The 18,575-nt window shown below is 40.3% G+C and overlaps 4 non-coding genes across 4 annotated transcripts; all 4 read right to left on the reverse strand.

The window, feature by feature from the left end:
• Nucleotides 1-5,610: 5,610 nt before the first annotated feature.
• Nucleotides 5,611-5,682, reverse strand: trnah-gug (transfer RNA histidin (anticodon GUG)). Its single transcript has one exon. It is a non-coding gene; the product is annotated as a tRNA-His (tRNA).
• A 1,558-nt stretch (nt 5,683-7,240) lies between these two features.
• Nucleotides 7,241-7,312, reverse strand: trnah-gug (transfer RNA histidin (anticodon GUG)). The gene has a single exon. It is a non-coding gene; the product is annotated as a tRNA-His (tRNA).
• A 3,236-nt stretch (nt 7,313-10,548) lies between these two features.
• On the reverse strand, nt 10,549-10,620 carry trnah-gug (transfer RNA histidin (anticodon GUG)). Its single transcript has one exon. It is a non-coding gene; the product is annotated as a tRNA-His (tRNA).
• Nucleotides 10,621-17,980: 7,360 nt separating this feature from the next.
• trnah-gug (transfer RNA histidin (anticodon GUG)) lies at nt 17,981-18,052 on the reverse strand. The gene has a single exon. It is a non-coding gene; the product is annotated as a tRNA-His (tRNA).
• Nucleotides 18,053-18,575: the final 523 nt, after the last annotated feature.

Below are 18,575 nucleotides of genomic sequence, written 5' to 3' on the forward strand. Positions count from 1 at the left end.
TTTTCATATTTTGTTTAAGAACTTTATCTCTATATATTTTTGGATATTTCATGGATCACTATTTTTTGCTCTAAAACAATCTCTTTATGTAGATATATTCATGAGTCTATCTTTCTATCTTTGTTGTCTACGACAATATATCCTAACATATTTGCATATTTGTATATAAATTAATTTTGTTAGTGTTATATTTATACTTTTTAAAACAAAGATCAAGAGAAACTTCAGGTCAAACATAGATAAACTAACTAAATGAATATATGAATAATATATAAAAACAAAGACTTACAAATATTTATCAACTTCAGACATGTTTCTCTACTTCCAAATAAAAAATAAATCTTAAAATGAATATATGACAACTTATATTTATCTTAGTAAAAACACTAACAATTTGTAATATTAAATAAAATAATATAAATACATGTAGAAAACCTGTCACACCTTTTTATTACAAAATTACTTATATTCCTACTAGCTAATGTTATCTAATATTTACACCTATGCATTGCTGCTTGCATTGGAGCTGACTTTAACGGCTGCTTCTTCTGACTGAACCCAACTGAACTGATGTGGTGGATTCACTTTCAGTGTGTCTAGCAGTTGAGAAGAGGCGTCCGGCTTTGCTTTAGGGCAAATGCTCTTAGTTTTTCTTCTCTTCGTGGTTTTCTGAGGTGCAGCTCCAATGGTAAAGATAGTCTTCTGAGGTTCTAACAACAAGGAGGCTTTTACTTTGTCCGATGTCGAGACTTTCTTTGCAAAAGAACTTTGTAGTTGGCAAGACTTTTCCTGAGGTGCACACCCACTTGATTTAGCCTGGCTGCTGACTTTAACGGCTGCTTCTTCTGACTGAACCCAACTGAACTGATGTGGTGGATTCACTTTCAGTGTGTCTAGCAGTTGAGAAGAGGCGTCCGGCTTTGCTTTAGGGCTAATGGTCTTATTTTTTCCTCTCTTATTGGTCGTTTTCTTAGGTGCAGCTCCAATAGTAAACATACTTTTTTGTGATTCCAAACAAGCTGAGGCTGTTATTTGGTTCAATCCAGAGGCACTTTTAGGTCTATCAAATTCCGTCTGGATTGAGGTCTTCTGTTGAGGTGCACACACAATTGTCTCTGCTTGGTTGCTGATTCTATTGGTCGCTAAGTTGGACAGAAAGACCATCTCTACCACCTGAATTTCAAGATTTTCTCTTTTCTCCTTTTGTTTTCCAATTTGATCTTCCATGTGTGAATTTAGATTGTTGATTTCAAGCAGTTGTTTTGTGACCATTTCTGTCTCTTCTAAAGCTGTCTTGTAACCCTTTGAGTAGCTTGGTTTCTTTTCCACCTTGAGGAATTCTGTCACATTTTGGATCTTCTCCTCAAGTTCTCTGATTTCCTTTCGCCTCTCTTGTCTAATGTGCCGCTCCTGCTCAATACTTTTTTCAGAAAACAACCAGTCTTCATCAGCTTTAAGTGCCTCCTGCTCATATTTCTTGAGGAGGTCCAGTTTTTTTGCGATGTTCCTTTCCCTCTTAGCTAAACAGCTTTTTAGCTTATTGCGCTGTGAGATCAATCCATTAAGATCGTTGACGTCAGTTTCTTCTTGAGACTCCTCTGATAGTGAGTCTTCTGAATCAGAATCACTTGAATTGTCATCCTCACTATCTGAATCAGAGGGTCCAAATGGATATTCTCTGGGGGTGGGAGAGTCCAGACTGTGCTCATCGGTCTGCTCATCAGTGTAGCTGTTGTCAGGGGACATTGAGTAGTAAAACTCCAGATCACCTTCAAAGTCACTCTGACTACATTTCCTGTCGCCATCAGAGATTTGAGATGAATTGTCTTGAGAGTCCAGACTGTGCTCATGGGTGTAGCTATTGTCAGGGGACATCATATTGTTGACCTCCAGATCAGCTTCAAAGTCACTCTGACTACATTGCCTGTCACCATCAGAGATTTGAGATGAATTGTGTTGGGGGATGAGAGAGTCCTGACTGGTCTCCTCTCTGGAACTTTCCTCGGGGAAGACAATCATGTTATAAAAGTCGTCGTCCAGGACGATGTCACTCTCATTTTCAACAATATCGGACCAGAGTTTTTTAACTTTTTCTTCCTGTTGCCTCATTTTTCTCATTCTTGATAGCTGATTTGTTTTCTTTGTGTCTTCTTGAGTTGAAGGAATACTAATCTCTGGGGAGTATTTATGCATTTAAATCCCATCATGCCATGATGTAAAATGACATCATTGCATGTCATCATTTGATGATATGATGTAATATTATCAAAGGATGACATCATATTATGTCATCCTTTGATGATGTAGTCATTGAATGATGTCATCACTGAATGATGTCATCACTGAATCACAGTACTGTTTTCAGAATTTCCCCCCGTCTTCTATGCAGGATCTTCAAAGACGGAGAACCACAACCCACCTAAACCTCTGCCACAGTTGAAGAATGTCCGTCATTGATCCTTTCTCATCAAAAATCCTCCTGAACATTTCTGATGCTTTCTGAAACATTCATTGAAGAGCATTGGAAGATTTCTCAACATAAAGGTTTTTTCTCTCAAAGCAATAGATTGAACCGTATCGTACTTTATAACACACATTAGGAGTTCTATTCTGTGCCTTAAAACAAGGAGCATGAGAGGTCCCACATCGCGATTTGAGCGACGGGCAATTCGCCACTTCCAGTGCTATCTTCTTCCAGAAGTGGCCAGTTTCATCCATCATTCAATCATCCGGATGATAGTTACATCTATTCTCCGTGATAATCTTCCTCAGTGTATCACCTGCAGATTTGGTTGTTGTTTTCTAAATCCTCCCTGAATTCATAACCAAAGAAATAACTTTTAACATGAACCCAAGTGTGGAGTAAATTTGTTTTGGATGAGAAAACAGAAATTTCTGCACAATTACAGAATATAACGTTGTTATAACTTGTTCTTTCAACTATGTGAGGTTATCCAAATATATTTTTCCTTGCCAGTTTTTATCAATTATAAAACTTTTTTTTTTCAACTGAGAATGATCTTGGAGATCTTGACAAGCTGGAGCCTCAGAGTTGTACAATAAAAAAATATATGTTATGTTTGTTTCTCTTTTTTTGGATTTTTCTCAAAGGCAGATGACCAATAAATAAAATGTCAAAAGTCTGAGGTGAGAGAGCAGAAAATAAAACCAACTAAGAGTCCAATACGAGAGATCAACCTGACTCTTCACTCTTTTCCTGCGCAGCAACGGGTGCATGAGTGTGCACTGCGGATTAGATGGATTTTAGGGCAATGTAGAAAATCTTTCAGTGATGTGACGTTTAGAAAAGAGTGCTTGAGTGCTGCTGCAGAGATTTTCCTGGAAGGCAGACACAAAAATATGAACTCACTAACAAAATTAAGCCAATCCCAAAGTCAGCCACCTCCACTATCAGAAGATCAAAAATATTAGCAGTTGATGTGTTGTCACAGCTTGAGGATGCTTTGCAGAGAGTAGAAAGCATCTTATTAGAAATTGATGAGTCCACAGATGTCGCAGATAAGGCCCAACTTTTGGTCTATGTGGGATTTGTTCACAAACAAACCAAAGCATATTTCAAAACAAATATTCCAAAGACTATATTTTTTTCAGTTGGGTTAGGGCTCACAATGGCCTTTCCGTCCAACTCCAGCAGCATCGTGGGCCGTCAGGGACAAGTAATAACTCACTCCGCCCTTGGACAGGCGTGACGTAATAGACATTGAAAATCTCGTTGTTTAGTGTACATGAATGAACCCCAAATAATCACAGTTTAATTGAAGTTCCAAAGCATTTTGAAGTTGCGGAAGTGTTGTCCAACAGACTGAAGCTGTTGGGCATGTGGAGTCCAGACAGCCAAGTTCTGGCATCTTGGATGTGTTTTTGCTCCAAGAAGATGTAAAGTTTTACAGCTTTGAAGGGGTTCATGATAAAATCTTGTAAGTTTACAGAAAGGGATTATTCTGAATTTCTGAACATCTTGCTGTGACCTGGATTCGAACCGGGGTTGCTGCGGCCACAACGCAGAGTACTAACCACTATACGATCACAGCTGAGAAGGGATGGTGGTCATAGTTCTAGTCTTTGTTGCTCTCCAGGGCTTTTTTGTCAGAACACAGTTGGACCTCATGAACAGTAGAAATGCTAAGTTTGTTGTCTTCATACACACATATAGGAGAGACACATTTTCACATCACAATCACAGCAGGTGACCACTCTGGTCTTTCATTCACAATACTTTTGCCCCTTTTAGTCAAAAACATTGTTCCATTCTCTCTTTACTTAGTATCAGCCTAACAGCGGCATGTGGGTAGAAACTGGCTTCAATAACCACACAGAAAACACCATAGAGATCTTGGTACACCAAGGTGTGAGACAAGAAAACCAACCTTCAAGAAGAAGACTCTATCACAACAGCTGTCTTTACTGAGTCTGAAAGTGACACCAAAATGAAGACAAAAATAACAGGCTCATTTCCACCATGCCTTCCCATGTGTCCAAGGGTCCTTGGGCAAGACATTAAATCCAGTTTTTGTCCTGGTCGTTTAAGGTTGGCGCCAATATTTAGCAATGTGTGAATGTGTGTGTCTATTGGGGAATGGGACTGTGAATTTAAAGCAAGCCTCCTAGGAAGGTAGTAAAGCACTGCATAAGTAGCATCTGCTGCTAACTATTTATTCAGATTTTCACCGGTAGAAGAATCTGACAGTGAGATCAATTCAAATGCACAGAATTGTGTGTTGCTGTGACACTTGGATGGGAACTTGGTGACTAAAGGCCATAGATGTTTAAAGCTAAAGCCATGTGCACCTGTACGGTTACTGTGGCTTTTTGGGTTATCCATGCCCATGGATGGTCGTAGAGAGGAGTGGCTGCATTCATAAGGAGAGTACAGGTGTGTTTGAGAGTTCCCTTTAGGCTTGTTGAAAGCAGAAGCTATGATTGTTATGCGTATGGTAAGTGTTTTGTGAAGTATTCTCTTGTAAGTTGATGTACAGATGATGCTGTTGTACGGAGCTCCTAAGCCATATTCTAATTATAGCACAATTTTGACCTTCAGTTACATAGGCCTTTGCAGCAAAAAAAATACGCAACCCTGGACGGTCAGCACAAGGAACATGCACTGATCACATGAAGAGCCCCTGAACAGTCAACAGGATAGCAGGGATTAAAACCATTGAAAATCTGTATGACTTACCTACATCTTTCAAAACAAATACTCTTAAGACTATCTTTTTTTCAGTTGGGTTAGGGCTCACAATGGCCTTTCCGTCCAACTCCAGCAGCATCGTAGGCCGTCAGGGACAAGTAATAACTCACTCCGCCCTTGGACAGGCGTGACGTAATAGACATTGAAATTCTCATTGTTTAGTGTACATGAATGAACCCCAAATAATCAAAGTTTAATTGAAGTTCCAAAGCATTTTGAAGTTGCGGAAGTGTTGTCCAACAGACTGAAGCTGTTGGGCATGTGGAGTCCAGACAGCCAAGTTCTGGCATCTTGGATGTGTTTTTGCTCCAAGAAGATGTAAAGTTTTACAGCTTTGAAGGGGTTCATGATAAAATCTTGTAAGTTTACAGAAAGGGATTATTCTGAATTTCTGAACATCTTGCTGTGACCCGGATTCGAACCGGGGTTGCTGCGGCCACAACGCAGAGTACTAACCACTATACGATCACAGCTGAGAAGGGATGGTGGTCATAGTTCTAGTCTTTGTTGCTCTCCAGGGCTTTTTTGTCAGAACACAGTTGGACCTCATGAACAGTAGAAATGCTAAGTTTGTTGTCTTCATACACACATATAGGAGAGACACATTTTCACATCACAATCACAGCAGGTGACCACTCTGGTCTTTCATTCACAATACTTTTGCCCCTTTTAGTCAAAAACATTGTTCCATTCTCTCTTTACTTAGTATCAGCCTAACAGCGGCATGTGGGTAGAAACTGGCTTCAATAACCACACAGAAAACACCATAGAGATCTTGGTACACCAAGGTGTGAGACAAGAAAACCAACCTTCAAGAAGAAGACTCTATCACAACAGCTGTCTTTACTGAGTCTGAAAGTGACACCAAAATGAAGACAAAAATAACAGGCTCATTTCCACCACACCTTCCCATGTGTCCAAGGGTCCTTGGGCAAGACATTAAATCCAGTTTTTGTCCTGGTCGTTTAAGGTTGGCGCCAATATTTAGCAATGTGTGAATGTGTGTGTCTATTGGGGAATGGGACTGTGAATTTAAAGCAAGCCTCCTAGGAAGGTAGTAAAGCACTGCATAAGTAGCATCTGCTGCTAACTATTTATTCAGATTTTCACCGGTAGAAGAATCTGACAGTGAGATCAATTCAAATGCACAGAATTGTGTGTTGCTGTGACACTTGGATGGGAACTTGGTGACTAAAGGCCATAGATGTTTAAAGCTAAAGCCATGTGCACCTGTACGGTTACTGTGGCTTTTTGGGTTATCCATGCCCATGGATGGTCGTAGAGAGGAGTGGCTGCATTCATAAGGAGAGTACAGGTGTGTTTGAGAGTTCCCTTTAGGCTTGTTGAAAGCAGAAGCTATGATTGTTATGCGTATGGTAAGTGTTTTGTGAAGTATTCTCTTGTAAGTTGATGTACAGATGATGCTGTTGTACGGAGCTCCTAAGCCATATTCTAATTATAGCACAATTTTGACCTTCAGTTAAATAGGCCTTTGCAGCAAAAAAAATACGCAACCCTGGACGGTCAGCACAAGGAACATGCACTGATCACATGAAGAGCCCCTGAACAGTCAACAGGATAGCAGGGATTAAAACCATTGAAAATCTGTATGACTTACCTACATCTTTCAAAACAAATACTCTTAAGACTATCTTTTTTTCAGTTGGGTTAGGGCTCACAATGGCCTTTCCGTCCAACTCCAGCAGCATCGTAGGCCGTCAGGGACAAGTAATAACTCACTCCGCCCTTGGACAGGCGTGACGTAATAGACATTGAAATTCTCATTGTTTAGTGTACATGAATGAACCCCAAATAATCACAGTTTAATTGAAGTTCCAAAGCATTTTGAAGTTGCGGAAGTGTTGTCCAACAGACTGAAGCTGTTGGGCATGTGGAGTCCAGACAGCCAAGTTCTGGCATCTTGGATGTGTTTTTGCTCCAAGAAGATGTAAAGTTTTACAGCTTTGAAGGGGTTCATGATAAAATCTTGTAAGTTTACAGAAAGGGATTATTCTGAATTTCTGAACATCTTGCTGTGACCCGGATTCGAACCGGGGTTGCTGCGGCCACAACGCAGAGTACTAACCACTATACGATCACAGCTGAGAAGGGATGGTGGTCATAGTTCTAGTCTTTGTTGCTCTCCAGGGCTTTTTATGTCAGAACACAGTTGGACCTCATGAACAGTAGAAATGCTAAGTTTGTTGTCTTCATACACACATATAGGAGAGACACATTTTCACATCACAATCACAGCAGGTGACCACTCTGGTCTTTCATTCACAATACTTTTGCCCCTTTTAGTCAAAAACATTGTTCCATTCTCTCTTTACTTAGTATCAGCCTAACAGCGGCATGTGGGTAGAAACTGGCTTCAATAACCACACAGAAAACACCATAGAGATCTTGGTACACCAAGGTGTGAGACAAGAAAACCAACCTTCAAGAAGAAGACTCTATCACAACAGCTGTCTTTACTGAGTCTGAAAGTGACACCAAAATGAAGACAAAAATAACAGGCTCATTTCCACCACACCTTCCCATGTGTCCAAGGGTCCTTGGGCAAGACATTAAATCCAGTTTTTGTCCTGGTCGTTTAAGGTTGGCGCCAATATTTAGCAATGTGTGAATGTGTGTGTCTATTGGGGAATGGGACTGTGAATTTAAAGCAAGCCTCCTAGGAAGGTAGTAAAGCACTGCATAAGTAGCATCTGCTGCTAACTATTTATTCAGATTTTCACCGGTAGAAGAATCTGACAGTGAGATCAATTCAAATGCACAGAATTGTGTGTTGCTGTGACACTTGGATGGGAACTTGGTGACTAAAGGCCATAGATGTTTAAAGCTAAAGCCATGTGCACCTGTACGGTTACTGTGGCTTTTTGGGTTATCCATGCCCATGGATGGTCGTAGAGAGGAGTGGCTGCATTCATAAGGAGAGTACAGGTGTGTTTGAGAGTTCCCTTTAGGCTTGTTGAAAGCAGAAGCTATGATTGTTATGCGTATGGTAAGTGTTTTGTGAAGTATTCTCTTGTAAGTTGATGTACAGATGATGCTGTTGTACGGAGCTCCTAAGCCATATTCTAATTATAGCACAATTTTGACCTTCAGTTACATAGGCCTTTGCAGCAAAAAAAATACGCAACCCTGGACGGTCAGCACAAGGAACATGCACTGATCACATGAAGAGCCCCTGAACAGTCAACAGGATAGCAGGGATTAAAACCATTGAAAATCTGTATGACTTACCTACATCTTTCAAAACAAATACTCTTAAGACTATCTTTTTTTCAGTTGGGTTAGGGCTCACAATGGCCTTTCCGTCCAACTCCAGCAGCATCGTAGGCCGTCAGGGACAAGTAATAACTCACTCCGCCCTTGGACAGGCGTGACGTAATAGACATTGAAATTCTCGTTGTTTAGTGTACATGAATGAACCCCAAATAATCACAGTTTAATTGAAGTTCCAAAGCATTTTGAAGATGCGGAAGTGTTGTCCAACAGACTGAAGCTGTTGGGCATGTGGAGTCCAGACAGCCAAGTTCTGGCATCTTGGATGTGTTTTTGCTCCAAGAAGATGTAAAGTTTTACAGCTTTGAAGGGGTTCATGATAAAATCTTGTAAGTTTACAGAAATGGATTATTCAGAATTTCTGAACATCTTGCTGTGACCCGGATTCGAACCGGGGTTGCTACGGCCACAACGCAGAGTACTAACCACTATACGATCACAGCTGAGAAGGGATGGTGGTCATAGTTCTACTCTTTGTTGCTCTCCAGGTGTTTTTTGTCAGAACACAGTTGGACCTCAAGAACATTAGAAATGCTAAGTTTGTTGTCTTCATACACACATGTAGGAGAGACACATTTTCACATCACAATCACAGCAGGTGACCACTCTGGTCTTTCATTCACAATACTTTTGCCCCTTTTAGTCAAAAACATTGTTCCATTCTCTCTTTACTTAGTATCAGCCTAACAGCGGCATGTGGGTAGAAACTGGCTTTAATCACCATACAGAAAACACCATAGAGATCTTGGTACACCAATGTGTGAGACAAGAAAACCAACCTTCAAGAAGAAGACTCTATCATTGCCGCTGTCTTTACTGGGTCTGAAAGTGACACCAAAATGAAGACAAAAACAACAGGCTCATTTCCACCATGCCTTCCCATGTGTCCAAGGGTCCTTGGGCAAGACATTAAATCCTGTTTTTGTCCTGGTCGTTTAAGGTTGGCGCCAATATTTAGCAATGTGTGAATGTGTGTGTCTATTAGGGAATGGGACTGTGAATTTAAAGCAAGCCTTCTAGGAAGGTAGTAAAGCACTGCATAAGTAGCATATGCTGCTAACTATTTATTTAGATTTTCACCGGTAGAAGAATCAGACAGTGAGATCAATTCAAATGCACAGAATTGTGTGTTGCTGTGACACTTGGATGGGAACTTGGTGAATAAAGGCCATAGATGTTTAAAGCTAAAGCCATGTGCACCTGTACGGTTGCTGTGGCTTTTTGGGTTATCCATGCCCATGGATGGTCTGTACGGTTACTGTGGCTTTTTGGGTTATCCATGCCCATGGATGGTCGTAGAGAGGAGTGGCTGCATTCATAAGGAGAGTTCAGGTGTGTTTGAGAGTTCCCTTTAGGCTTGTTGAAAGCAGAAGCTATGATTGTTGTGCGTATGGTAAGTGTTTTGTGAAGTATTCTCTTGTAAGTTGATGTACAGATGATGCTGTTGTACGGAGCTCCTAAGCCATATTCTAATTATAGCACAATTTTGACCTTCAGTTACATATGCCTTTGCAGCAAAAAAAATACGCAACCCTGGACGGTCAGCACAAGGAACATGCACTGATCACATGAAGAGCCCCTGAACAGTCAACAGGATAGCAGGGATTAAAATCATTGAAAATTTGTATGACTCACCTACATCTTTCACAACAAATACTCTTAAGACTATCTTTTTTTCAGTTGGGTTAGGACTCACAATGGCCTTTCCGTCCAACTCCAGCAGCATCGTGGGCCGTCAGGGACAAGTAATAACTCACTCCGCCCTTGGACAGGCGTGACGTAATAGACATTGAAATTCTCGTTGTTTAGTGTACATGAAGGAATCCAAAATAATGACAGTTTAATTGAAGTTCCAAAGCATTTTGAAGTTGTGGAAGTGTTGTCCAACAGACTGAAGCTGTTGGGCATGTGGAGTCCAGACAGCCAAGTTCTGGCATCTTGGATGTGTTTTTGCTCCAAGAAGATGTAAAGTTTTACAGCTTTGAAGGAGTTCATGATAAAATCTTGTAAGTTTACAGAACGGGATCATTCAGATTTTCTGAACATCCTGCTGTGACCCGGATTTGAACCGGGGTTGCTGCGGCCACAACGCAGAGTACTAACCACTATACGATCACAGCTGAGAAGTGATGGTGGTCACAGTTCTAGTCTTTGTTGCTCTCTAGGGCTTTTTTGTCAGAACACAAATGGACCTCAAGAACAGCAGAAATGCTAAGTTTTTTGTCTTCATACACACATATAGGAGAGACACATTTTCACATCACAATCTCAGCAGTTGGGTTAGGGCTCACAGCAAACTTACATCTAACCTTAACCATTCTTCCAGGTCCGTGATGCAAAGAAAAAGGTTCTGGTAGGGATGGGAATAGAAGCCCCATGAAGCCTCATTGGGTTTTATGTTATTGTGCCGGATAAATGAACCACCCATTCAGGGCTTCGAAACCACACAGAACAGCAGCATCTGGTGGCGGACTGGATGTATATTGAAATATGTTTCAACAAAGCTCCTTGTAACACTTCAATGTGGAAATAATGATGAAAAAACGTAAAATAGAAAAATGTACATGTGATGAGAAGAGAAGTGTTTGACACAGCAAAATACATGTCACATGAAGAACAAAATACACGCAAAAACAATATGGATATTGCCAGATTTAATCCTGGAGTCTCTGGAAGTGTATGCCATTGACTATTCCTCTAAGCTATCTCTAACCACAAGAAAACGGTGTGCCATCATATATTCATCGCAGTGTTTTTTTTTTGATACACAGCATTCATGATGTAGTGTTTTATTAGGAAAAACCGAGTTGAAATGATCCTGAGCCACAGAACGTTTTTAATAGGAGCGAGCCATGGTATAGTGCAGTGAACTGACGCTGATTCCAATACAGGGGAAACAATGGAACTGGTCGGGAAACGTTCAGGATTCATTTCGCATTTCTAGATAGGGCTACTACTGTTCAAAACACAAGTGACATCTGAAGCGTGGTTCGACCAAACGAATCATTTGGCGCGTCATTCTTCATCCACCACGTGATCTGCGCTAGTTGACACACGACCCGAAACACTGTGCCAAAACACTCTGTTTCATGAAGGTCAACCGCGCGCCGAAGCGTTGTGTCAAACGAGCCATCCCTAGGTTCAGCACTGGCCTCTCGTATTTACAAATTATCTGCGAATAGTCACTTTCTTAATAAAACTCTACATTAATGACCCAAACTATTATGCTAGCATCCACCTCAAACTTCCCAGCCTGTTTTCTTTCTATTAAAATGTGATAACCAATCTGTGCAAGACAATTCCTCTTGATCATAAAATTTTGCTGTCGTAATTTTTGCGGTTGATTGTAAAACATGTGCCAGTATGTCACGTGACCGTCAACCCAGTAATACATATCAATGGTGACTGCTTTCATGCTACTGAGCAGCATCCTGCACCTATGACATTGTGATTTTATGAAGGGGGCAGTTCTGCTCCGGTCCATATGTACTATTTAACCCATTTTAAACTCTTACCTTTTCAACTCCACTCCACAAGTGGCCAGGATAGGCTCCGGCAGCCCCGTGACCCCGAAACGGAAAAACGGTACAGAAGAAAATGAATATCTTTTCAAATAATGTAGGACTTTAAACATTTGGAATATAAACTGTGAAAAAGAGAGAATCAAACTCTTAAAGTTTTTGTGGGTGGCTCTCAAAAGAGCCGTTGTTTGTCCGTCCTTGGAGGACAGAAAACCCCATTCTGGAGGTGCCATGGGTCTGCTCCCTCTGCAGGAAAGTGGATCATGAAGGAGTCTCTCAGCTGGAGAGCCTCTCTGTTGGCAGCAACCTATTTTATCTCGTGCAGCAGCTCGTCTTCAGTTACCACAGCCTCATCACTGCAGGTTCCTGTGGTGCTGAAGACTTGATGAAGCTGTGCAGAACACGAGAACTTCCCACTCTGCTGTGGATCTTCAGTCAGGCGTCAATACAGACCCCACTGTGGAGAGAGCATCCAGAAGGATTTCTTCACTAGCAGCCGGACTGGTGAGAGGACATAGTTAAATATGCACCTCTATTGAAAAAGGAGGCGCCCAGGGAATGACTGTATCCGGTTTCTCTGCAGTGGGAATGTCTCTTCTGCCACAAAGACACGGGGAAGGAGTTCTTTGTTTGTGTTTTGGGGGGATTGGGGACTCATTGGAGATAGACGATTGAATGATCCAATGTGAAGCGTCTAACCAAAGGGGGATAAAGCCAGTGTCCCACTGTGGCTCGTCCTGCCCCATCATCGACCACCAACAAGCAACCAAAGCCTCAAGAGGAAGTGCAGAAAAAGTTCCTTTGCTCTGGGGGGCCTTCAGGACAACATGCTTGCTATCCACTGCCCCACTGGCCACTGCCCCACTGGCCACTGCCCCACTGGCCACTGCCTCAGAGCAATTTAAAGCCACCAGACAAGAACTCACTAGTCTGGCTCCAGGGTGGGGGCACTGGTAACTCTTATTGGGGGGAGTAGGTGGATCTAGTAATGAAAAGGTTTTTGTTTGAATCGCCCTTAGTCTGGCCCGTCTCCCAGGACCAGTTTGAGGTGGAACACCACCCAGGTACTGGCTCCTTGGATCATTCGGGCTCGCAAACCACTCCACCACGATAAGGTGGCGATTCAGGGAGGGGATATTTATCAGTCGCTAGCCAATCACTAACAATTACTGTGGGGAAACTGAAATGCTGGGAGAAAACCCACAAGACTGCCCGGCTTTAATTTGGTTCATTATCTAAATATCTTGGTGACTGATTTATTTATATATGTATGTATGTATGTATGTATGTATGTATGTATGTATGTATGTATGTATGTATGTATGTATGTATGTATGTATGTATGTATGTATGTATGTATGTATGTATGTATGTATGTATGTATGTTTGTATGTGTGCATGTGTGCATGTGTGAATGTATTTATTTATATATTTACATATTTATTTATATATTTATATATGATATATATATTTACTCTTTTTTTTTATATTTTATTTTGAATTTTTTTATTTATTCGTTATCAATTACTTATTATATAATTGGTTTGTAAATATTTTATTATTATTATTCTTTTTATTATTGTTTTTATTATATTTTTACTATTACTAACTACTATTTCTACTATTATTACTATCAGTTTTAGCCACATGCAGCTCAGACAGCCGAACAGAGAGAGAAGGCGTAGATGCAGACAGCGAGGGCAGATGGCGCCCTTAGCCTCTAATTCACTATTAGAAGTCTTTTTTAGAATCTGGGGAAAGCCGGAGCACCCGGAGAGAACCCACTAATGCACAAAAGAACACAAAAACTATTTTTCATATAGTGATTACCTTATTACCCTTGTGCTATTCAAGGCACTTTAAAGTTGGTTTACTGAGGGCTCTGTATTTATATTTGCATGTTTGGCCATAAATCTCTTTTCATATTTTGTTTAAGAACTTTATCTCTATATATTTTTGGATATTTCATGGATCACTATTTTTTGCTCTAAAACAATCTCTTTATGTAGATATATTCATGAGTCTATCTTTCTATCTTTGTTGTCTACGACAATATATCCTAACATATTTGCATATTTGTATATAAATTAATTTTGTTAGTGTTATATTTATACTTTTTAAAACAAAGATCAAGAGAAACTTCAGGTCAAACATAGATAAACTAACTAAATGAATATATGAATAATATATAAAAACAAAGACTTACAAATATTTATCAACTTCAGACATGTTTCTCTACTTCCAAATAAAAAATAAATCTTAAAATGAATATATGACAACTTATATTTATCTTAGTAAAAACACTAACAATTTGTAATATTAAATAAAATAATATAAATACATGTAGAAAACCTGTCACACCTTTTTATTACAAAATTACTTATATTCCTACTAGCTAATGTTATCTAATATTTACACCTATGCATTGCTGCTTGCATTGGAGCTGACTTTAACGGCTGCTTCTTCTGACTGAACCCAACTGAACTGATGTGGTGGATTCACTTTCAGTGTGTCTAGCAGTTGAGAAGAGGCGTCCGGCTTTGCTTTAGGGCAAATGCTCTTAGTTTTTCTTCTCTTCGTGGTTTTCTGAGGTGCAGCTCCAATGGTAAAGATAGTCTTCTGAGGTTCTAACAACAAGGAGGCTTTTACTTTGTCCGATGTCGAGACTTTCTTTGCAAAAGAACTTTGTAGTTGGCAAGACTTTTCCTGAGGTGCACACCCACTTGATTTAGCCTGGCTGCTGACTTTAACGGCTGCTTCTTCTGACTGAACCCAACTGAACTGATGTGGTGGATTCACTTTCAGTGTGTCTAGCAGTTGAGAAGAGGCGTCCGGCTTTGCTTTAGGGCTAATGGTCTTATTTTTTCCTCTCTTATTGGTCGTTTTCTTAGGTGCAGCTCCAATAGTAAACATACTTTTTTGTGATTCCAAACAAGCTGAGGCTGTTATTTGGTTCAATCCAGAGGCACTTTTAGGTCTATCAAATTCCGTCTGGATTGAGGTCTTCTGTTGAGGTGCACACACAATTGTCTCTGCTTGGTTGCTGATTCTATTGGTCGCTAAGTTGGACAGAAAGACCATCTCTACCACCTGAATTTCAAGATTTTCTCTTTTCTCCTTTTGTTTTCCAATTTGATCTTCCATGTGTGAATTTAGATTGTTGATTTCAAGCAGTTGTTTTGTGACCATTTCTGTCTCTTCTAAAACTGTCGTGTAACCCTTTGAGTACCTTGGTTTCTTTTCCACCTTGAGGAATTCTGTCACATTTTGGATCTTCTCCTCAAGTTCTCTGATTTCCTTTCGCCTCTCTTGTCTAATGTGCCGCTCCTGCTCAATACTTTTTTCAGAAAACAACCAGTCTTCATCAGCCTTAAGTGCCTCCTGCTCATATTTCTTGAGGAGGTCCAGTTTTTTTGCGATGTTCCTTTCCCTCTTAGCTAAACAGCTTTTTAGCTTATTGCGCTGTGAGATCAATCCATTAAGATAGTTGACGTCAGTTTCTTCTTGAGACTCCTCTGATAGTGAGTCTTCTGAATCAGAATCACTTGAATTGTCATCCTCACTATCTGAATCAGAGGGTCCAAATGGATATTCTCTGGGGGTGGGAGAGTCCAGACTGTGCTCATCGGTCTGCTCATCAGTGTAGCTGTTGTCAGGGGACATTGAGTAGTAAAACTCCAGATCACCTTCAAAGTCACTCTGACTACATTTCCTGTCGCCATCAGAGATTTGAGATGAATTGTCTTGAGAGTCCAGACTGTGCTCATGGGTGTAGCTATTGTCAGGGGACATCATATTGTTGACCTCCAGATCAGCTTCAAAGTCACTCTGACTACATTGCCTGTCACCATCAGAGATTTGAGATGAATTGTGTTGGGGGATGAGAGAGTCCTGACTGGTCTCCTCTCTGGAACTTTCCTCGGGGAAGACAATCATGTTATAAAAGTCGTCGTCCAGGACGATGTCACTCTCATTTTCAACAATATCGGACCAGAGTTTTTTAACTTTTTCTTCCTGTTGCCTCATTTTTCTCATTCTTGATAGCTGATTTGTTTTCTTTGTGTCTTCTTGAGTTGAAGGAATACTAATCTCTGGGGAGTATTTATGCATTTAAATCCCATCATGCCATGATGTAAAATGACATCATTGCATGTCATCATTTGATGATATGATGTAATATTATCAAAGGATGACATCATATTATATCATCCTTTGATGATGTAGTCATTGAATGATGTCATCACTGAATGATGTCATCACTGAATCACAGTACTGTTTTCCGAATTTCCCCCGTCTTCAATGCAGGATCTTCAAAGAATGAGAACCACAACCCACCTAAACCTCTGCCACAGTTGAAGAATGTCCGTCATTGATCCTTTCTCATCAAAAATCCTCCTGAACATTTCTGAGGCTTTCTGAAACATTCATTGAAGAGCATTGGAAGATTTCTCAACATAAAGGTTTTTTCTCTCAAAGCAATAGATTGAACCGTATCGTACTTTATAACACACATTAGGAGTTCTATTCTGTGCCTTAAAACAAGGAGCATGAGAGGTCCCACATCGCAATTTGAGCGACGGGCAATTCGCCACTTCCAGTGCTATCGTCTTCCAGAAGTGGCCAGTTTCATCCATCATTCAATCATCCGGATGATAGTTACATCTATTCTCCGTGATAATCTTCCTCAGTGTATCACCTGCAGATTTGGTTGTTGTTTTCTCAATCCTCCCTGAATTCATAACCAAAGAAATAGCTTTTAACATGAACCCAAGTGTGGAGTAAATTTGTTTTGGATGAGAAAATTTCTGCACAATTACAGAATATAACGTTGTTATAACTTGTTCTTTCAACTATGTGAGGTTTTCCAAATATATTTTTCCTTGCCAGTTTTTATCAATTATAAAACTTTTTTTAAAGGTAATTCAACAGATTGGATTGCTGAAATTGTTTATATTTGATTTTATCCTACAGGGAATTGGGAACATCAAGTGAGAAGGATCTTGGAGATCTTGACAAGCTGGAGCCTCAGAGTTGTACAATAAAAAAATATATTTTATGTTTGTTTCTCTTTTTTTGGATTTTTCTCAAAGGCAGATGACCAATAAATAAAATGTCAAAAGTCTGAGGTGAGAGAGCAGAAAATAAAACCAACTAAGAGTCCAATACGAGAGATCAACCTGACTCTTCACTCTTTTCCTGCGCAGCAACGGGTGCATGAGTGTGCACTGCGGATTAGATGGATTTTAGGGCAATGTAGAAAATCTTTCAGTGATGTGACGTTTAGAAAAGAGTGCTTGAGTGCTGCTGCAGAGATTTTCCTGGAAGGCAGACACAAAAATATGAACTCACTAACAAAATTAAGCCAATCCCAAAGTCAGCCACCTCCACTATCAGAAGATCAAAAATATTAGCAGTTGATGTGTTGTCACAGCTTGAGGATGCTTTGCAGAGAGTAGAAAGCATCTTATTAGAAATTGATGAGTCCACAGATGTCGCAGATAAGGCCCAACTTTTGGTCTATGTGGGATTTGTTCACAAATAAACCAAAGCATATTTCAAAACAAATATTCCAAAGACTATATTTTTTTCAGTTGGGTTAGGGCTCACAATGGCCTTTCCGTCCAACTCCAGCAGCATCGTGGGCCGTCAGGGACAAGTAATAACTCACTCCGCCCTTGGACAGGCGTGACGTAATAGACATTGAAAATCTCGTTGTTTAGTGTACATGAATGAACCCCAAATAATCACAGTTTAATTGAAGTTCCAAAGCATTTTGAAGTTGCGGAAGTGTTGTCCAACAGACTGAAGCTGTTGGGCATGTGGAGTCTAGACAGCCAAGTTCTGGCATCTTGGATGTGTTTTTGCTCCAAGAAGATGTAAAGTTTTACAGCTTTGAAGGGGTTCATGATAAAATCTTGTAAGTTTACAGAAAGGGATTATTCTGAATTTCTGAACATCCTGCTGTGACCCGGATTCGAACCGGGGTTGCTGCGGCCACAACGCAGAGTACTAACCACTATACGATCACAGCTGAGAAGTGATGGTGGTCACAGTTCTAGTCTTTGTTGCTCTCTAGGGCTTTTTTGTCAGAACACAGTTGGACCTCAAGAACAGCAGAAATGCTAAGTTTTTTGTCTTCATACACACATATAGGAGAGACACATTTTCACATCACAATCTCAGCAGTTGGGTTAGGGCTCACAGCAAACTTACATCTAACCTTAACCATTCTTCCAGGTCCGTGATGCAAAGAAAAAGGTTCTGGTAGGGATGGGAATAGAAGCCCCATGAAGCCTCATTGGGTTTTATGTTATTGTGCCGGATAAATGAACCACCCATTCAGGGCTTCGAAACCACACAGAACAGCAGCATCTGGTGGCGGACTGGATGTATATTGAAATATGTTTCAACAAAGCTCCTTGTAACACTTCAATGTGGAAATAATGATGAAAAAACGTAAAAAAGAAAAATGTACATGTGATGAGAAGAGAAGTGTTTGACACAGCAAAATACATGTCACATGAAGAACAAAATACACGCAAAAACAATATGGA

Source organism: Oryzias latipes, chromosome 2 (genome assembly GCF_053564925.1).
Source record: "Oryzias latipes strain Hd-rR chromosome 2, Olatipes_Hd-rR_3.1".
Classification (NCBI taxonomy): Eukaryota; Metazoa; Chordata; class Actinopteri; order Beloniformes; family Adrianichthyidae; genus Oryzias; species Oryzias latipes.